A 19877-nucleotide genomic window follows, 5' to 3' on the forward strand; every position below is an offset into this window, starting at 1 on the left:
AGAATTTGAAATGAAATCAATCAAGTGTCAGTCACTTCTCAAAGTATACAATGTTTTCTAGGGGAGATTATTTAATAAAGTTAAGAGAGAGTACTTAAAACTTTTTAAAACATGTGCACATTTTCTGGAATGCAAAATAACTTGAGTAGGTCTTGGGGATGGCACTGTGGTGTAGTGGGTAAAGCCACCGCCTACAGTGCCAGCATCTCATATGGGCCCTGGTTCAAGACCTAGCTGCTCCACTTCCAATCCAACTCTCTACTATAGCCTGGGAAAGCAGTAGAAGATGGCCCAAGTCCTTGGGCCCCTGCACCCACATGGGAGACCTGGAAGAAGCTCCTGGCTCCTGGCTTCAGATTGGCACAGCTCCAGCCATTGCGCCATCTGGGGAGTGAACCAGCAGATGGAAGACCTCTCCCTCTTTCTGCCTCTCCTTCTCTCTCTGTGTAACTCTGAATTTCAAATAAATAAATCTTTTTAAAAAAAAGTGGGTCTCTAAAGAGAGTCATTGTTATTTTTATGGAATTAATGCCTTCTACTGTTATGTGATTTTCAACATAGGATTACAAAATCTTTAGATACACAATCTTTAGATAGCACAATTTCTGACTAGCACATTTTATTTTTTTTAAATATTTTATGTGACAGAGAAAGCACCCTTCACTTAGTTAGCTGTGCATGCTTTCCAAAAGAGCCAAAGTTCAGAAAATCTGATCTTTACTCTGTTGAATAATTATAATTTCTATTATTTACACAGTGCTGGACACTGTTCTAAGCACTTCACACATAGAATATTAACTTACTAAATCCCAACAACCATCCTAAGAAAGGGTCGACTGCTACCTATATTTTACAGAAACAGAAACTGAGGCACAGTGAACTAAAAAACAACTTGCAATGTGCCAAATACTGACACATTCTATCTTAGCTGATTTAATCTTCATATCAACCTAATTTTACAAATATGGAAACTGAGGAACAAAAAGGCCTTACTTGCTGTCATCCTACTAGGAGTGATGGAGCTGGAACTAAGTCCAGAACCCTTGGCTCCTGAGTCCCTTCTAACAACTACACCATTCTACCTCCCTCGCTGTAATATCTGTACCAGTATAGCACTGTGAGAGAAGATGACAATGCAAGATGAGACCTTAGGAAAATGTGAGCTCCTCAGGAGACAACAGTGAGTCTGGTCTGCACCAATCATTAAATCAGAATTTTAATATGCTAAGGACTTAGCAAATATAACTTATGAAAATTTTATCTGTGCTTTCCCCAATAAAATTCTCTACCAGTCTTTAAGTCATCTTGAGCCTGAATTAATTCAATTAAGGTCTTTCTTCATCTGTTTTGTTTTGTTTCTCTCTTGCTTTCCTTAGACTTAAGTTTGGAACACTGTTAGACATACAAACACCACATGGAATAGTCTGTATGTCTATATTACATCTCATTTTTAAAAATTGACAGATACTTCAGGGTGTTTATAAACAGATACAGACACCTAAACATATGACCACCAGAGCACTTATGATTCTTGCTGAAAAGGAAGAATTTTTCTCATGCTCTTTTTCATCTGTTGTTTTCTTGTCCAACACTTAGTACACACTCGTACATGCGAGCAAAGAAAGAGTAGGGTGTTAACCTTGATGGTCTGCTACTGAACCTAACTAGATTCTTTGTTAAGGTAATAATGGTCATAATAATGGTCAGGACCTGTTTCCTAAAGCCCTTCTGTTCTCCACAGAGATTCAGAATAAATATACCAATAATAATAATTCATGTTTAAATGCTCTATCAACTCAACACAGAGATGAAGGCTGGTCTCAGTAAGGGTAAGTAGAGATTCAGACAATAGAAGTGCACAGACCACCACGATGACCTCTTGCCTTTATGTCTGAGGTCACTGGACTCCAAAGCATGCGACAAGACCCCTGTGGTCATGGGAATCACAAAAAGTCATTTCAAACTATAAGTTGACATTTTTAATGAATTCACATTGCTCAAACTCTGATCTGAGTTATAATCAAAACAAAAACATCTATTTATCAACAGGTAAAAATTTCATAATCCTAAATAAATTCAGCAGTTAAAAAAAGTCACTAAAATACCCACTTTCCCACTGTTGCGGTATTTTAAACCAGACATTTTCTGTGAGGGCTTCCCACTGTTTGGATCAAAATGAACAAAAATAAAACCAAATGCTTTACAGCTCTACCAATATTTCTTGTTCTTTTTTTTTTAAAGTGAGTCTTGGAAACAACCCATGATAATCAAACACACATAGTGGTCAAGTCACCCTTATTTAACACTTTATTCTGCTAACATCCACCACCTCAGTGTAGCCTCAATTTCCTAGTCTAAATTAGTTTTACAAAAAAAAATTATATTAATCTTTCCCCCCACCTTTTCTCTCAGAAATACCCTGAAGCTCATGTAATGATTATCTTCTGAATATCTTATAGTATGAGGTTATGGTATAAAATACAACAAATTAAGACAAATCTCACTTATAGTATATTCTACAGCATACTATGCCAAGATTACCTTGGCTTATAAAGACTTCAGGGAAGTTATCTTCTGTACTGATACCAGGAAAAATCAGAGTAGAGATCATGAAAGAATAATCTGCCTCTTCTATTTAATATCTCTAACAGGATAGCTTTAAATCTTTTCCAATATATATATACTGGATAAAGAATTTAGATGAAAGTTAAATCTACAGTAAAAGCATAACAGTAACAAAAAAAAGAATAGTATCCAATCACAAACTACAAAACAAACAGAATGGGGGCAGTCAGTATGAGGCAGCTCCAATTTATATAGTCTCTATCACTTAGTGAATATGTCGTCCCTATTTTTTCAGAAGGAGACAAGTAGTCAATATGAAGAAAAACTATTGATTTACTAACAACTTTAATGCAACCTTGAAGTAAATTCTGTTCAAAACCCAGAAGCCTCCCTTGGTGTAATAGTTAAGTTACTGACTCCCAGGCAAAACAAAAAAATCCTGCCCTCAGGCAATTGTCAGCATGATCCTTCATTTGAAGTCTTACAGGCTGTTCACGGGAGACCCTGATAGCTTAGCCAAACCGAACAATGCATAGAGTAGCTCAAAACAGGCCAAGAAAAATGGAATCTCCCAGTATGAGAATATTAAATTATTATGGGTGCAACAGGGGGCACAATTGTTAGTAGTCCCCTCCCACTTATGGCCCTACCCTCAGCTTCCCTGCAGTGAGTGTTCACTGTCACACCTAATATTCAAACGCTTTGATAATAATAAGATTGTCAAGATAATAGCAGGAAACTTTTAGTAGAAACTCAATTTTCAAAAGCCAGCTGTGCCCTTCCCAGACCAGTCTTCCTAAGAAGAGGTCTTCAAAAAGCAAAAAAAATTTCTATCCAAAAATTAGAACAAGGCTCAATTATATGTAAATACACACACACACAGGGTCCAAGTTGAAGAGTACAAATAAATGTACACCAGCAAGTCAATACTACAAACAACCAAGAGAATAAATGTTACAAGACAGAGAGCCAAAGGAAAGTCGCTGCAAAGGGAAGAGGGCAGCAGAATTAGAATGAATCTTTCCTAATCTGACATTCGGTTTGGGTGGGTGTGTTTTTTTCCACCCAAAGGGCTTTTAAGTGGATGCATGAAGGAGACAAGGTCTTAAATCAGAGAATAATCGCCCATGTGGGCATTATTGATGGCACCTAGTTAGAAGCAGCAGTTTGGATTTCTTTATTTCCTTTCATTTTGCACAACACTGCATTCAATAGACCCAGTGAGGTGGGGTCTAATGTGGTTTTTAGGAAGAACACTAGTATTGTGAACATGTTCAATATCTGTACTTCTTAAGACTGATTCAGAAAACCTTTCCCTTTTGTCCCAATAAAATAATGGTTTTAGAGAAACTCTACCCCTTTTCTTTCTTTTCTTAGTCGTTGCTATTTTGTCTACAGCCATTTTAGATAAAAAGTGTCAATGGATCCAAAAAAAAAAAAAAAAAATGTAGCAGCTGGAGACTAGCACTGCAGGTGGCTGCTGATAAATCCAGTATTGTAACTTGCTGGCAAGAACCCTCTGGGGGACCTCTGAATACAGGTCAAAAGGCTTGACAAATTCAGAAGTCAATTTTAAATTATAATCTACATGCAACTTACCATGCCACCCAAATGATTTCTTTTTTCCTTCCTTAGTTACATAAAATGGACTAAAGTTTATTCATAAATAAAATATCGATAATTTATTCATAATTATTTCATCAAGGAGAAATAATAGTTTTAAAATTTTATGTATGAGAAGAATATTCTTTAAGTAAAGTTTTTAATAACTTGTGGAAAGAACATAACTGAAGAAATGTAAAAAATTGTTCACTTCCATTTTGTCATCATATGGTACTGGCAGGCACACTTTCTCAATTCATCTCAGTTGGTCAACTTTGCTTGCTTGATCTTTTTCCACTAGTACTTACATTTCTCACTTATAGAAACTTAATTACTAATTCTAATACTTCTGCAGAAATACTGTGTTTTCCACCTCTCTAAGTCCTAGATTTCTCAAGGTCAAGGACTATGTGTTTTATTGATTTTTTGGCATTTCTCTTATAAACAGAAAAAAAAAGAGATATAAGAAGGCTACAGAGCAACTTCCTAACAGTGGCCACTTCTGCAGAAATAGAGTTAGAGGAGGTGAGATATGTTACATAATTCTGAAGTGTTTAATGCTTTAATTAAAATGATATGTTCTTTTATAATAAGACAAAGTAAAATAATTTTTAAAGAAAGAAGATATGCAGATGTGTACTAAAGCTCACCTTGAGTGATTCATTCCAAACACATTCCCACCTTACTAATGAATACTAATAGGTTTGGGAGTGGATATGGAGATGAAAGAGTTACATATCTTACTGTAATGTGAGAGGTAAGGAATATGTATACCTTCCAATCTGAACTTTGAACTTGCCTATGCAACTGGGGAAGGGAAATGATATTTTCTTGAGAGGAAATGAAATGGCATCTCACCATGCTCCATCTACTGAAATTGGCAAGCAGTCATTCAACACTTTTTTAAACATTTGCTGCATGTATGCCAGGTATTTTTCCAGGCACTGAAGATGTAAGACTGAGTAAGACAAGTAAAACATCATTGTCCTCAATGAATCATATTCAGTAGAGGGAAATAAAACTAAACACAAAAATATTTAATAAAATAACATAGTGATGAGTGTCTTAGAGAAGAATTCTGTAGGAAAGGGAAATTGGGAGTTTAGTGAGTAGTGAGGACAGTCCCGTGAGTCTCTTTATCCTGCATTCGGCCTTGAAGCTCTGTTTCAGTCCCAGGGAGCAGCAGGAGGCCCAGGTTGGAGACTTGCATTAAAAGTCAATAAATATACAAAAAGATTCCCAACTCACCACCTCCACCCCACCCCACCCCGACTGGGACACCATGCATCCCCTTGTTCCTGTCCTGGAGACACATAGAACCTGCTCTCCCAAACATTTTCTTTCCATTACAAAATCATAGCAGTTGTGGAAAAATCTAGACTCTTTTCTATGAAAACACAAAATTCATGGAGTTACAGTATACTGAAGGCTCCTTCTGCTTCTATTTTCTCCATGTCTGAGACTGCTTTTAGTAAAGCAAGTTTAAAAGGAAAAAAAGATCTGAATACCTTAATAATTCTCACTGATAAGTGGAAATGGATTTAGATTTTATGGGGCCTGAAACTTAAACAATCTGGTAAGACCCTCTGGAAGAAAAGAAAGTTAAATTATAAACAAATATTGGATGTGAAAGTAATCAAAGCACATTATATAAAGCTGACAAACACCACAAATGTCACAGAATTAGAATAATCCAGACCAGCCTCTGACCCCATACATTTCAAATCTACTTCTCTCTGAACACACATTCCAATGACAAGCCCTATAGCATGCAGACTCTGGCCTTCTATCTTTACATTGTAAAGACAGTTAAATCAACACAGCATCACAAGATGTTTTTAAACCAGGACAACAGCAAAAATTAACCCCCTGAAGTGACTGTAAACCACATACCTACATCCCACTAACCCAAGCAAAACATATCTACAACTTAACTTTGCTCAGCTTCATGCCAGTTATCCCATAGTCACCCAAATACCACCCAAGTAGAGGGGAAATAATCTTTTACACAGTGGAAAACTAAGGCTCAGTTTGACCCAGTATAGAAAGGAAATTAAGCCTTAAGACTGAAATCTAAATACTGGTTCTCTTTATTAAGTTCAGTGGTCTTTTCTAAATGAAAGCACCAAATAGCTAGAAAGTAAAAGCAGGTATAGAACTGGGGATTTGGTGTGTGGGGATTTAAGTCCCAGATCCATTCTCATTTCCAGCTACCTGCTAATGTACACCCTGGGAGGCAGCAGGTGATGGCTCAAGTAATTGGGTTCCTGTCACTCATGTGGGAGACTTGGATTGAGTTGGGATCCTAGCTTTAGCATGGCCCATTCCCAGCTGTTGCAGGCATTTGGGGAGTTTACTAGTAGATGGAAGTGCTTTCTCTCTCTCCTTCCCTCTGCCTCTCTGCCTCTCTCTCTCGCTCTTGCTCTCTCTCCCCAATTCTTTTTCTGCCTTTCAAATAAAATAAGAATACTTCAATAAATTTAAAAAGTGAGTTTAGAAGGAAGCCGAAAGAAAAGAAAGTAGTTTCACTAATTAAAGGGTTTTACTAAGCATAACCTAAAAACTGGGACCAGGTTGTCAAAGTTAATATACAAAATACAATTTTAAAATATTATGGAAATGGACAGAATAGATTCCAGTCTTAGAATAGTCCTTGGCAGCCGGCGCCACGGCTCACTAGGCTAATTCTCCGCCTTGCGGCACCAGCACACCGGGTTCTAGTCCCACTCGGGGCGCCGGATTCCGTCCCGGTTACCCCTCTTCCAGGCCAGCTCTCTGCTATGGCCTGGGAGTGCAGTGGAGGATGGCCCAAGTGCTTGGGCCCTGTACCCCATGGGAGACCAGGAGAAGCACCTGGCTCCTGCCTTCGGATCAGCTCAATGCACCGGCCGCAGCGCGCCAGCCTCGGCGGCAATTGGAGGGTGAACCAGCGGCAAAGGAAGACCTTTCTCTCTGTCTCTCTCACTGTCCACTCTGCCTGTCAAAAAATAAAAAAATAAATAAATAAATAAAAAGAATAGTCCTTGGAAAAATTCCCCAAAATAAAGTCCAAAAAAGAATTCGGTTAGCTCAACAACTCTTTCTACTACCAATAACTTTTTCTACTACCCACTCCAAACCCAAGTTGTGAGCTACACTGAAATCTTTTGACACCCAAGCCACTTTTGACAGTTCTTCACATGCTGATGTCTAGCTATGTTATAAGTAAATCAAGCTATTTGTCCCCTAGCGGGCCTCTCAACCTGCTTGTCAACTGCAAGTCTCTTGGAATTAGAAGGCCATATATATATTCCCAAAATATGGTACTTTATTAAATTCTTCATAATAAACTCTAAAACAAAGAAGCTAAAGGATTCTTGGAAGACTCAGGCCATCAGATAATATTTACCGAGGGTTTATTATTGCAAAGTACTTTCTAAACTCTAGGAATGTGCAGAATAAAACAAATAAACTCTACCTTCAAGCAGTTTACGTTCTAAGCAAAAGTATCAAACAATAAATATTGACATCAGTAAAGAAAGAATTTTGATGTTTGATAAGTGCTAAGAAGATAAAAACAGTAAAGACAGGATTAGGAAGACTTCCATGGAACAGAAGAGGTGACATATGAGCATTTGAGCTGAGATCTGAATGATAAGAAGAAATCAATGATAGGGAGATCTGGGAAAAGAATTTTCCAAGGAAAAAGTATAGTGAGCACCAAGTTCCTGAGGTGGAAATAATCTGTGCTTGTTCAATGTATAGAAAGAAAACAGTATTGTCTCAGCCTAGACAAGACAGACATAGAAGGGGATAACATCAGGGAGACAGGTAGGAATACATAAGATCTATGTGCCATGTTAATGGGCTTGGATGTTTTTCTGGTAATAAAAGAAGCCACAAAATGCCTTCAAGCAGCAAGTGATTTCATTTTATTTATACTCTAGGAGAAAACATTCTCCACCAACAGAGACATGTTTCAAGAGTATGAAGGGAGAGGTACAGGCTAGAAATGTACGTTTGAGAGAAAGTGTATTTTTAAGTCACCTTAGATCACCTGAGATTACCTAACTAAAAAGGGTAAACTGAATAGAAAGGAGGTATGAGGACAGAACTTATCAATGTAAAGGTCTGTGAGAAGAGGCTCTTTGAACTTTTCTGACTCCCTGTCTCCCAATTCAATGATCCCAATACCTCAGGTAGTGGGAGCCTCACATCCTGTGAATTGGGTATAAACTGGACATTTCCTGAGGATTGAATATAAACACCCTCCCCAACATGTATGGAGGTGGAGCAACACATTTGTGTGAATAATGGCGCAAATAACATTTTTTGATGCTAATATGTGCACTGAGGAGACAACACAAATAGGACATATGTGCTTGGGTTTCTTAACTTAAAGGAATAAATTCAGTAATTAATGGGAAAAGGCTAGATTAGATGTTACATTTGAAGAAGATGGTGTCAAAGGTCCCAGACATTCAAGCTGATGGGAGGCAGAAGAGGATAATGGAGAAGAAAAGAAGTAGAGCAAAGAGGGTAAGTCAAAGAAAAAATGAAAAATGGCACTAATTTTAAGTAAGAACATGGCACATGGGCACTGTTATAGCACATGGTAAATAACAGGTGATTTGCAGTAGTATACAGATTCCTTAAAATATTTTTATATTTATTTTTACTTCTCTTCTCTTTGGGTGAGGTATTTTTGCTTTGTACTTCCAGGATTGAGAATGATTTCCTATTTAAAAGCATTTATTTAAGAAAAAATAGAAAGCAGTTTAAAGGAAAATATTAAATACTCCAAGTTCTTAATGTCAAGAACCTAAGGATCCTAACCAATATGATAGAATATAACCTGCTGCTCAAAGTTACTGCATTTCAAGCAGGTCCTAGCTACCATCATTCTCATTATTTTAAGTACCTAGTAAGTGCCATGCTTATCAAAAAAAAATATTTTACTAATAGAAACATAGAAAAACAATATAGAATTAAAAAGTAAAGCAAATGCAAAAAATCTAGAGAAATAATTCTATTACATGATTAACAGAAAAGAATGCATGGTCAGTCATTAATGATAAAAAATTAATGCAAAAATTAGAATTGGGAAATACTAAGTTCATTAAAAAGCATTAGAGCAAACATTTTTCTGAAAAGAGGGCTTATATCAACTATCAAGTATACAGAGGTTTGTGACCTCAAAATTTTAAGCATTGCTAATTGTAAGCCAGATGAATTAGATAACTGATATATGTGAAAGCTGCATCTCTGTATACAGGAAGTGTCTCAAGTTTGTCACGCACTGGAATGGCACTGTACTTAGAGCAGCTGGGGTAGGCAGCAGGTGGAGACAAGTGTTGACCTGAATCTGTAACTGACAAGTCATGGTTCCATCTCCTTCATACACCAGGGTGGGTTTGGAGTAGGCTATGAGATCTACTTTTGACCATTAGGCAAAGATGCAATTAGTTTTCAATAAAACATAGCTTTGACACAGTAAGGTATTTCTTTGATGACAATGAAATTGATCCTGAGTAATGACATTCTAAGCATTATTTTTTTTTAAGATTTATTTATTTGAAAGGCAGAATTACAGAGAGGCAGAAAAAGAGAGAGAGAGAGAGTCTTCCATGTGGTGGTTTACTCCCCAAATGGCTGCCATGGCTGGAGCTGGGCCGATCTAAAGCCAGGAGCCAGGAGCTTCTTCCAGGTCTCCCATGAAGGTGCAGGGGCCAGACTTGGGCCATCTTCTACTGCTTTCCCAGGCCATAGCAGAGAGTTGGATTGTAAGTGGAGCAGCTGGGACTCGAACTGGCACCCATATAGGATGCTGGCAATGCAGGCAGCGGCTTTACCTCCTACACCACAGAGCTGGTCCCCTAAGCATTATTAAGTGGCAGAGAGCATGCCCAATTGAGTTCCTTGCTGCCTAGTACAGCTTTGACCACTGAATTTTGGGTGTACCTCTTCAGGAAATGGGAGGAGGGCAAAAAGGAATCATTTCCACATACTTATACACTTAATTTTATTGTGTCCTTTTATTTCCTCACTCAAAAACAAACTTAATTTACCAGCAACCTTAAATCAAATTTAAGTCATCTCCATACTGTACCACCCTTAGGAAACACATAGTCAGCTTGTTCCAGGCAATAACACAGAATACTTTGGAGATGGCACTGGATCTTTTTTTTTCACAACTCAATACTCTCATAAATATTTCATAAATTTCTGTAATTTCAAAAGTAAACAAAGTTTAACACTTCAGTTGAAACATTAACAGGGTGTAAGCGACCTGTGGGCTACTTTTCTAAAAGACACGGTTGCACAAGGATGGCCTCACTGCCTAAGGATAATAGCAACAGCTGCCTTGTGACAGAGGCATCTAAAATTACATTGGGACAAGATATCGCCCTTTATACCTCACATCAAATAAATTCTCTATTAGAGCAAAAGGGCTCTTACTGGCTCACAGATAGTAGAATAATAAAATATCAGGTCCTCCTTCTTTCTAGAAAACACTCAGGTAAAAATAATGCATTGCTCCACTTTAAATCCAGCTACCTTAATGCCAGTTCCAGAGGAAAGCGGTCCCTTCCACTCCTGTGCTGAGACTATAGACTTGATCTATGCCAGCAGAAGGGACCCAAAAAACAGCCCCCTGACTAATGCAGATGAAGTTTGGTTCACAGATGGAAGCAGCTTTGTCAGGGATGGAACCTGCCTTTCAGCATATGCAATAGTCATGGCCTGGCATGTTATTGAAGCTCATGCTCTGCCACCAGGAACTTCTGCTCAGTTAGCAGAACTGATCACTTTAACCAGAGCTCTAGAACTAGGTAAGGACAAGAAAAATAACTCCCAGGGGTCTCGACCTCCACCTTTAATTAAACCTATGCAGCAAAAGGGAACTTACCCCGGGGAAGGCTGGCAAATAGATTGTACTCTGTCAAGGCTATAGGTACCTGCTTGTACTTATAGATACCTTTACTGGATGGGTAGAAGCCTTCCCAACCAGAACTGAAAGAGCTCAGGAAGTGGCCAAAATTCTCCTGAAGGAAGTTACTCCACGCTTTGGTCTCCCAAAATCTTTACAAAGCAACAATGGGCCTTCCTTCATCTCCCAGATTACACAAGGGATTTGTAAGGTCCTAGGAATAACCTGGCACCTTCACTCCACGTGGAGACCTCAGTCGTCTGGTAAGATAGAAAGAGCCAACCAGACTCTATTGAAAACATCACAAGTATAGAAACGTGCACTTGGTAAGAAAGGTTAAAAAGGAAAGAGTGTTCTTGGTAAGGAAGGTTTAAAAGGAAAGAGTTCTTTTGAATAAAGAAAGGACATGGCTTGTAATAAGGACTTCATCCTGATGGCTAGTTTACTCTAGACTGGAATGGAAATGATGGAATGTTTCAAGTAAGTTGCAGAGGGTGTGTGGAAGTCACAAGGTTATGAAAGAAAGAAATATTGGAAACAAAAGCTATTAATTTATCTCTCTATGACACAAAATTAGAGTCTGATTCTTTGTTAAAGCAATGTGTTAAAGTAAAAGAAAAACATAGAGAAACTGCCAAGAAACTCGTCATAACTGGATTTCTGTCCTTCCCATTGCTCTACTACACGCTAACTGACCGCCACTCAAGGAGTATCTGTGCCATGTTCCAGGAAGAATGTTGTTTCTGGTCAATCAGACTGGACAGGTACAAACCAAAATTCCTACTTTCCTGAACAAAGCCAAACAGCTCCAAGACCAGGCCAAGCAGGGCTGGGATTTCTGGCCTGACATCTGGTCATGGAAATCCTGGATATTTCCTCTCTTTGGCCCTATAACTTCTGTAATCTTGCGGCTTCTCTTTGCACCAAGTGTTTTTAATGCCCTTGTTCATTTTGTCTCTAACAGAATAAAAGCTGTTGAACTCCAAATGGTCATCAGGCAAGGCTTCCAGCCCATTCCATTGGACGACCTGAGCAGCCCTCTGGACCGAGCAGGACAGTCTTTGCAAGGCCACTGTTGCACACCATAGGACAGATAGCAAGAGGAAATACCCATATCCATCTCGACGCCCATATGTCAGCTTTGAACTAGCTACAGAAGACAGAACTCCATCCATTTATCCCAAAAAGAATTATGGGTATTCCTCTTGAGGGGGTAATGTTAGGTAGGAAGTCAAAAATGAGCTTATGTGTGTGTGACAAAGGCCTAAGGAATTGACATCCAGGTCCAGCATCTGCATCTCAAAGTCATTCCAATAACCCTCCAGGTGCAGCCCAGTATCTGCACTTCAAACATCCTGCCCCTTCTACCCGATACCCGATAACCATCCTTCCTCTAACCAGGGCGACACCAGCCAGGCTTCCCCTGTTTAATAACTTCAAGGGGAAAACTCAGAAAGGAATTTTTTGTATTTACATCCAAAAATTCCTTTGTTCCAGGAGGAGAAGAGGCAGGAAGGCAGGATCCATCCCCTTAAAAACCTCTGGCCTCAACCAGAGGCTTGCTCAGCCCTCCGCCTCCCTGCTGAGCCACCCACCTGGCCTGGCCAGGTGTATTCTCTCCACTCAACCATGTAACCTCCCTCTCCCCCAGTGTGAGCGACTAGGCATTCTCTCTCAGGTCCTGTCTGGAGAGGTGCCCATCCATCTTACGGATGCCCCTACCCTAATAAACCTTGCTACGTTGCTTTCCACTAAAAAAAAAAAAAAAAAAAAAAAAAAAAAAAAATGAAAGAAAGAAAGAAAGAAACATTAACAGGGCTTATTTTAAAAGTTGTAGTTTAGGCCGGCGCCGCAGCTCACTAGGCTAATCCTCCGCCTAGCGGCGCCGGAACACCAGGTTCTAGTCCCGGTCGGGGTGCCGGATTCTGTCCCGGTTGCCCCTCTTCCAGGCCAGCCCTCTGCTGTGGCCGGGGAGTGCAGTGGAGGATGGCCCAGGTGCTTGGGCCCTGCACCCCATGGGAGACCAGGAAAAGCACCTGGCTCCTGGCTCCTGCCATCGGATCAGCGCGGTGCGCCGGCTGCAGTGCGCCGGCCGCGGCGGCCATTGGAGGGTGAACCAATGGCAAAGGAAGACCTTTCTCTCTGTCTCTCTCTCTCTCTCTCACTGTCCACTCTGCCTGTCAAAAAAAAAAAAAAAAAGTTGTAGTTTATCCTAAGAAATGTCTGCTTCATTCATTTAATAATGTTCATTTATAAAACAGAAAGAAGGCAGAGAAAGTGGCCCCCATAAAGGAAACCAAATTCAAGGAGAAAATGTAGATTCCAGAAAATATCTTCAAATATATGCTTTTCTTAGTATTCCTAAGCTTTTATAATCTCCCTCCCAGTAACCAATTCTTACCACATATTAAAGATGAGAAAAAATGGCAAAGATTGTGTTTCACAGGATTGAAAGGGTGCCATGACAATAAGTCCTGCTAAGCAGAGCACCAAAAGAAATTATGAGACAACCTATTTAATTAAAAATAGATTTACCAAATAAATTAATAGATAAGTAAATGACTCTAATGATTTTAAACGTTATTTTTTTTTTAATGACAGGTCATCACTCACATTGAGAGAAAGAAACAGAGACAGACAGACAGAGAGAAAGGAAGTAAGTTAGCTTTCTTGGCTAATGTGAGCAACAACAAAAAAACTATAAGCCCGTATTTGATATTCGGTCAGAATGACTGGCTCTTGATGTTCTCATCTTGAAGACAAGGATTCCTTACTTCAAGGACTAGGAGAAACAAAATCCAAGCAGACATGATTAGCATATTTTTATACAAAACATTTTTAGCTTTTATATAAATGTGAGCTTCTTATCTTGGAATGTATATTTTTCTCTCAACTGGCTCAGTTTATAGCTCAGAACAAAACAGGGGGTCTAGTATAGTAATGTGTAAGAATGGAATAAAGGAATATATTTAGCAGTGCCAGATCAAACAGACATTCAGAGTCACATACAAATCAAATCATCTCTTGGGAATACAAAATACTGACATTTTCCATTAGCATTTTTCCCTCCCGGTGGAGCAGTTCAGAGTCTGTGGTACTTTGTAACCCACACTGACATCCATCCACATTGGAAGGGCTTCCTGCCCTGAAAGCAGAGTCCTTTTTTTCTCCAAAGTTCCTCTTGCAGATCACTGAGTGGAGAGGCTCAGAGAGGTGCGTGTGGGACAGAGGAAGGGAAAGAGCCCTTTCTTCACACTCGTGCTGCTCTGAATGCGGACCATCTGTGCCCCCAGCTGGAGCGCCGGCAATGGTCTGGCACTTGAACCACACCATATTTACAGATCTAAACACAAATGGCTACTGCCTGATTGTTTCATGATTCATTAGTCAGACAAGCTCTCCTCTCCCGCCAGCACAGCTGTTACAGAGTAAACCTTTGTCACTTAATAGGCCTGATTATTACTTTCCATCAAAGGTATTGATCTGTGTCACCTCTACTTAAGGGAATGGGGGAGAAGAAAAAGGGGGAATAAAATGTAGCAGGAAAACATGAACATGAAGAAGGAGGAGGAGGGCACAAGAGGGACATTAGGTGGGACCAGCGGCATTGGCTTCCTCCCTTGGCCTCTCTGCGTGCCCTGAGTATCTATCTGGATTTGCGCCCTCAGCAGCCGAGACTTTCTCCGGAAGAGAAGCCACACCTCGCCCGCACCGTGTGCAGCCCCGCGCCCCAGCTCTCCGCAGTGACAGACCCACCGCGCAGGTCATTGTTCAACCACGGGCGCAGGGTGAACTGAACCAGAGATCTGTATCAATTAATAAGCCAAGTCAGTGTGCAGAGAAAGTACAGGCTCTTTTATAGCTCCGTTAATTATGTCCTTTTGTTTAACAAATAAAGTGAAGCTATAACCCTGAGCTGTTCCGGCAGCGATGCAGGGCACTGGCTCTGCTCCAGGGGTGCTCCTGCCCGGCTGCCAGGAAGCCCGCAAGGTGGCTGCACCTGCCCCTTGCTCTCCTTTCTCCCTCTGCCCTTGCTCTTTTGTTTTTATTACTTTCCTCATCACTTCCTTTATTTAAAAAAATGCTCAAAGAAACAAAACTAAGAGGATTTCTTGAGAAAAGGAAGACAAAGAAAAGCTCTCAGAAACTACACTACCTCAAAAAAAAAAAAAAAAAAAAAACAGGTTAAGATTCCTGTCAACATCAGCACCATAACAATGATTCGGGAAGCACAGCATTTTAGGAAAGCAGACCATGAAATCCTCTATCCAGCCTTCTGATTTTCCTACCAGCACAGGAAGCCCACCAGAGAATTAAGAATCTTCCTCCTGTCACATAGTTTCTTCAATGGCACACTTGAGTCTAAGAAAAAAGTGCCCTGCGACCCAGTTCAGAGCTCTTTCCACTCTATCAAATAGCTCTACAAAATTCAGTACCCCACTTCTGACAGTGATTGGTTTATGTAAATATTATAGTTTCTACAGCCCTGTAGATAAGATCATGAAAGGACAAGGCTTTTGTTCCTGGCTTGTGGAATTAGCCTCATTATAGTCACACTTTTATAACTATTTTCATATCATAGAGGAAGAGTACTTAGCATAGTACATGTCTTTATATGCATGGATATCATAGAAGTGCAGTGCATCCATGCATACAAAATGGGCCTAGCTCTTGACACCACTTAATAGCTCCAGCCCTCTGAGATTCCATCATAAGCTGGTTCTCTTTTGTCTCATAATACTCACTGAAATTTTAATATATTATTATATATTATATTTAATATATTATTAATATATTATAATATATAATACATCGATATTTAATAATTAATTGTATAATATATTAATATTAATGTATTTAATATATTATTATTTTAATATATTATTTAATATATTAATGAGTTTATTACTTTTTCCCCAGAGCTCAACCCACTTGTAAGTACATTGTGATTCTAGGTCACCCAAGGTCAGCATCTTTGCTAAATACATCACTGCTTGTTTTATCAGAGGCAATAGCTTGACAAGCCTGGACACTGGGCTTCTCCATGTGTATGGCTACTAATAGAAGCAAGAGACAAGACTCACCCTGCCAACTCAGTCCACTCAGAACTAAATGGAATGGTCAGAACACTGTTTACTAACTTCCTATCTCCAAATACACTGTTAATCAGTACAGGATTAAGAAATATCTGGGGGCCCACATAGTAGCACAGGTGGTAAAGCTGCTGTCTGCAATGCCGACATCCCATATGGACAACAGTTCCAGTTCTGGCTGCTCCACTTCCAATCCAGCTCCTACTCATGGCCTGGGAAAAGCAGTAGAAGATGGTCCAAGTGTTTGGGTCCCTGCTACCCATATGGGAGATCTGGATGAAGCTCCTGAGTCTTGGCTTCAGCCTGACCAGTGCTGGCTGTTGAGGTCATCTGGGGAATGAACCAGCAGATGGAAGAAATATCTCCCTTTCTCTTTCTCTCTCTCTCTCTCTCTCTCCCTCTCTCCCTCCCTCCCTCCTTCTCTGTCTTTCCCTCCCTCCCTCTCTCTGTGACAGTGATTTTCAAATAAATAAATAAATATTATTTTAAAAAGGAAAATAAATAAATATCTGAATGGGCTGTGGCCCTGGGGAACTTAACAAGTCCATTTCCATTTCCTCCTTTTTTTTTTCTCAGTAGGATTCTGGCCATGGATAGGATGCTAATGACCTGAGATACTTCTGACTTGGCCCAGATTTTCAATAGTAAACTGGCAATGGAAAACCCCTATCCTGTCCTATTTCCATATCTATAGTTCTCCAGGTGGTTTGATTGTTCCATTTGAGAACCACATCCAGAACCAGATAGATTTCTCCTGTTCTCTCTTCTTAACTCCCCAACAGCACCGGGAATTTTACTTTTTGGTGCAGAATATAAATGAAGCATCTAATGTGTGTGTTTCAGTACCCAACAGAAACTGTATCCTTAATTCTTTCATCAGAAACAGAATTCAGATTTGGAAGCAAATGAAATCTTACTGATAGCCAACTTTAGCTATGGAGCTTTCCAAACCAGAGTTTCTTTTTGTAAGTTATGTCTATCAGTTGACAGGACCAATATGATTTTATGTGGGCACAGTTTGGCAAACAGGAATTCCACATAATATAGTAAGCTTGAAATTCATATAAAACGAAAGCTGTCAGCAAGTGGAAACTGATTAAAATAAAAAGCATTTGTTCTTAACAGAGGAGTAAAATCAGCGTATAGCATACAAAGGGAACTGACTAGCAGGAGTTTCTTGAGAATGCCAAAGTATTAAAAATATACTTTGATGCTTGCTATGTTTATATGCCACTTGATAATTTTATTTTAAATTTGAATATCGATTTCTCCCAGCATATCAGCAAAAATAGACCTTACCTAGAAATCTATGAATGGTGACAAAGAGCAAAATATCCTTAGGATTTTCAAAGTACAATGTTTTGTTTTGTTTTGTTTTGTTTTGCTGAGACAGCATGTTCAGGTATACCATCTCTATTTTACAGATAGGATACTGGTGAGTTAAAAGGTTGTGAGTAGAAAAACATCATCACACAATCAGTATTTGGAAACCTCTACAAGTGAAGAACCACTGTCTGGAATGCAAAAGAGATATTGACTGTAACTCCAAGAAGACTTGTGTAATTGTGTACATACACACAGACTTAAACACCAATATTGCTAGAAAAACTGGATCCAATGTCTTATCAGCTTCGCTGCCTTTGGAGAAAGCATGAGAGAAACTCTACTTTCTACCTTCCATTGTGCTCACATATTATGAGGAGTAAACATGCAGAGTGTGCTTGAGCAGTTCTTTCTATCCAGAGTAAAATAAAACATATATGTTCAGCCAATTATTATAGCTAAAAATACATTGACGACCTCGACAAAACCTCAAAAAATACATATAGCAGATTGTAATGAAAATCTTCAGATGTATTTAGTTACCTATACTTTTTAACTTTGATGCAGACAACTAAAGCCAACAATATTCAGAGTTGGATGATTGTTACTTCCTTGCCCCTAGAAAGGTCAACACCAAAGCATGTCTGGAAAATGCCTTTTCTTTAAATATTTTTCTTTATGGAATAAATGTACACAGAATTTTTTAAATGAACTACATTTATGTTTTGTATTGATAAGTTTAAAAACCAACATAGTATATCCTAAAATGTCTCTAGTCAATGTATGTGAATAGAGACGATAAAAAATGAATGAATAATAGCCAACACTCACAACTAACTAGGCAAGTCATACATATGTTGACTGATTTAATGCCCCATATATCATCATCATTCAAATTTTACAGATGAGTAAACTGAGTCATAGAGCAGTTACATAACTTGCTCTATAAAATAAAGCTGTTAGGCAGAACTGCTAGAATTCAAATTCAAGCTGACTTGTCCATGCTTCTTAAACTAAAAGCTACAAATGAAAAAAAAAAAGAGTAGAGAAAAAGAGAGACACACAGAGAGAGAGAGAGATAAAGGAAGGGAGAGAGGGAGGGAGAGAGGGATGGAGGGAGGGAGAGAAGGAAGGAAAGAGTGAGAGAGAAGTAGAAAGGAGGGAAGAAGGAGGGGAGGGGAAAGGAGGGAAGAGGAGGGAAGGAAGGAAAGGATAAGGAAGGAAACCATGAGGAAGGGGAGGGGAAAGGAGGGGAGAGGAGGGGAAAAAGGAAAAAGAAAGAAGATAAGCGGGCAGTCAGCTTTAAAAATGGAGTTGAGGTTGGAAGGGAGGGAGGGAGAGATAAAGGGGATTAGGAGAGAGACGGAGGAAGGGAGAGGGAAGAGGGAGGAGGGATAAGTAATGTCTATATAGTGCAACAAATAATTTGAAAAATGCTCTTAACTGGAACAGGTTTATTTGGGGGAAGGGAAGAAAGGGAAATCTGATGCCAATTGAACCCCACTAGGAGCTCAGTGGAAGAGAAAGGATTGTCTTCTGTGCCAGCTCTCAGGGTTTCCTTCCAGGAATGCATCCATCTGTCTCAGCATCCCAAGCATTTCAACCATTGCTCCTCACTGCTTGGGTTTAAGAAGACATCAGGGATAAGACACCTGGAAACCTAAAATACAAGCATGGTGATGCATGGTCACTTGGCCACAGTGACTACACTCAGCTTCATGCCAGGAAGGGAGCCAGCGTCCTCACCAGCAGCCCAGACATTAAGCAAACAGACCACAGAGCAAAAGCAGCAGGCATAGAAGCATAAGAAAGGCCCTCCACACATCCGTGGGACGAATACAGAAGATTAGAAGAATAAACTGCACCAATTGTATCAACAGGGTGTGACGAGAAAAAAGATTGTAACCCAGCATTAATGCAGACTGCATCACCTGGAAACAAAAATCTCAAGTGATGGCATGTCACTCAGCAAAAGTTCAAAAGCATAACCCACAAAAAAAGCAGAAACATCAGCCACTGTTATATAGACTTAGGCAGAGCAGGAATCAAGATCATCAGAAACTTTAGCATAAATGCCTGAGTGCTTTGATTTGAAGGAGCTGAGCCTTTCTTCCATGTTCTTTTTTCTTTGCTACATAAGATTTCTTTTCGATAAACTTCTCCAGTGTTTTCCAGAGAAGAAACAGAAACCTGATAAATCAAGTGGTCCTACTTGAAACCTTTTCAATATATCTTAGTTTAGGTGTTTTCAAATAAAACTTCCTGGCAAAACATGACCTTCAACTTCTAAATAAAGTGGCCCCTGTTCAGTCCCTAGAACAAGTGGAGCTCAATGACAGGTATAGTAAAAAAGATCACTGGATAAGATTGCCAAAGAACTGGTT

Source organism: Oryctolagus cuniculus, chromosome 8, assembly GCF_051225735.1.
Source record: "Oryctolagus cuniculus isolate XC-2025 breed Fujian yellow rabbit chromosome 8, ASM5122573v1, whole genome shotgun sequence".
Taxonomy (NCBI): Eukaryota; Metazoa; Chordata; class Mammalia; order Lagomorpha; family Leporidae; genus Oryctolagus; species Oryctolagus cuniculus.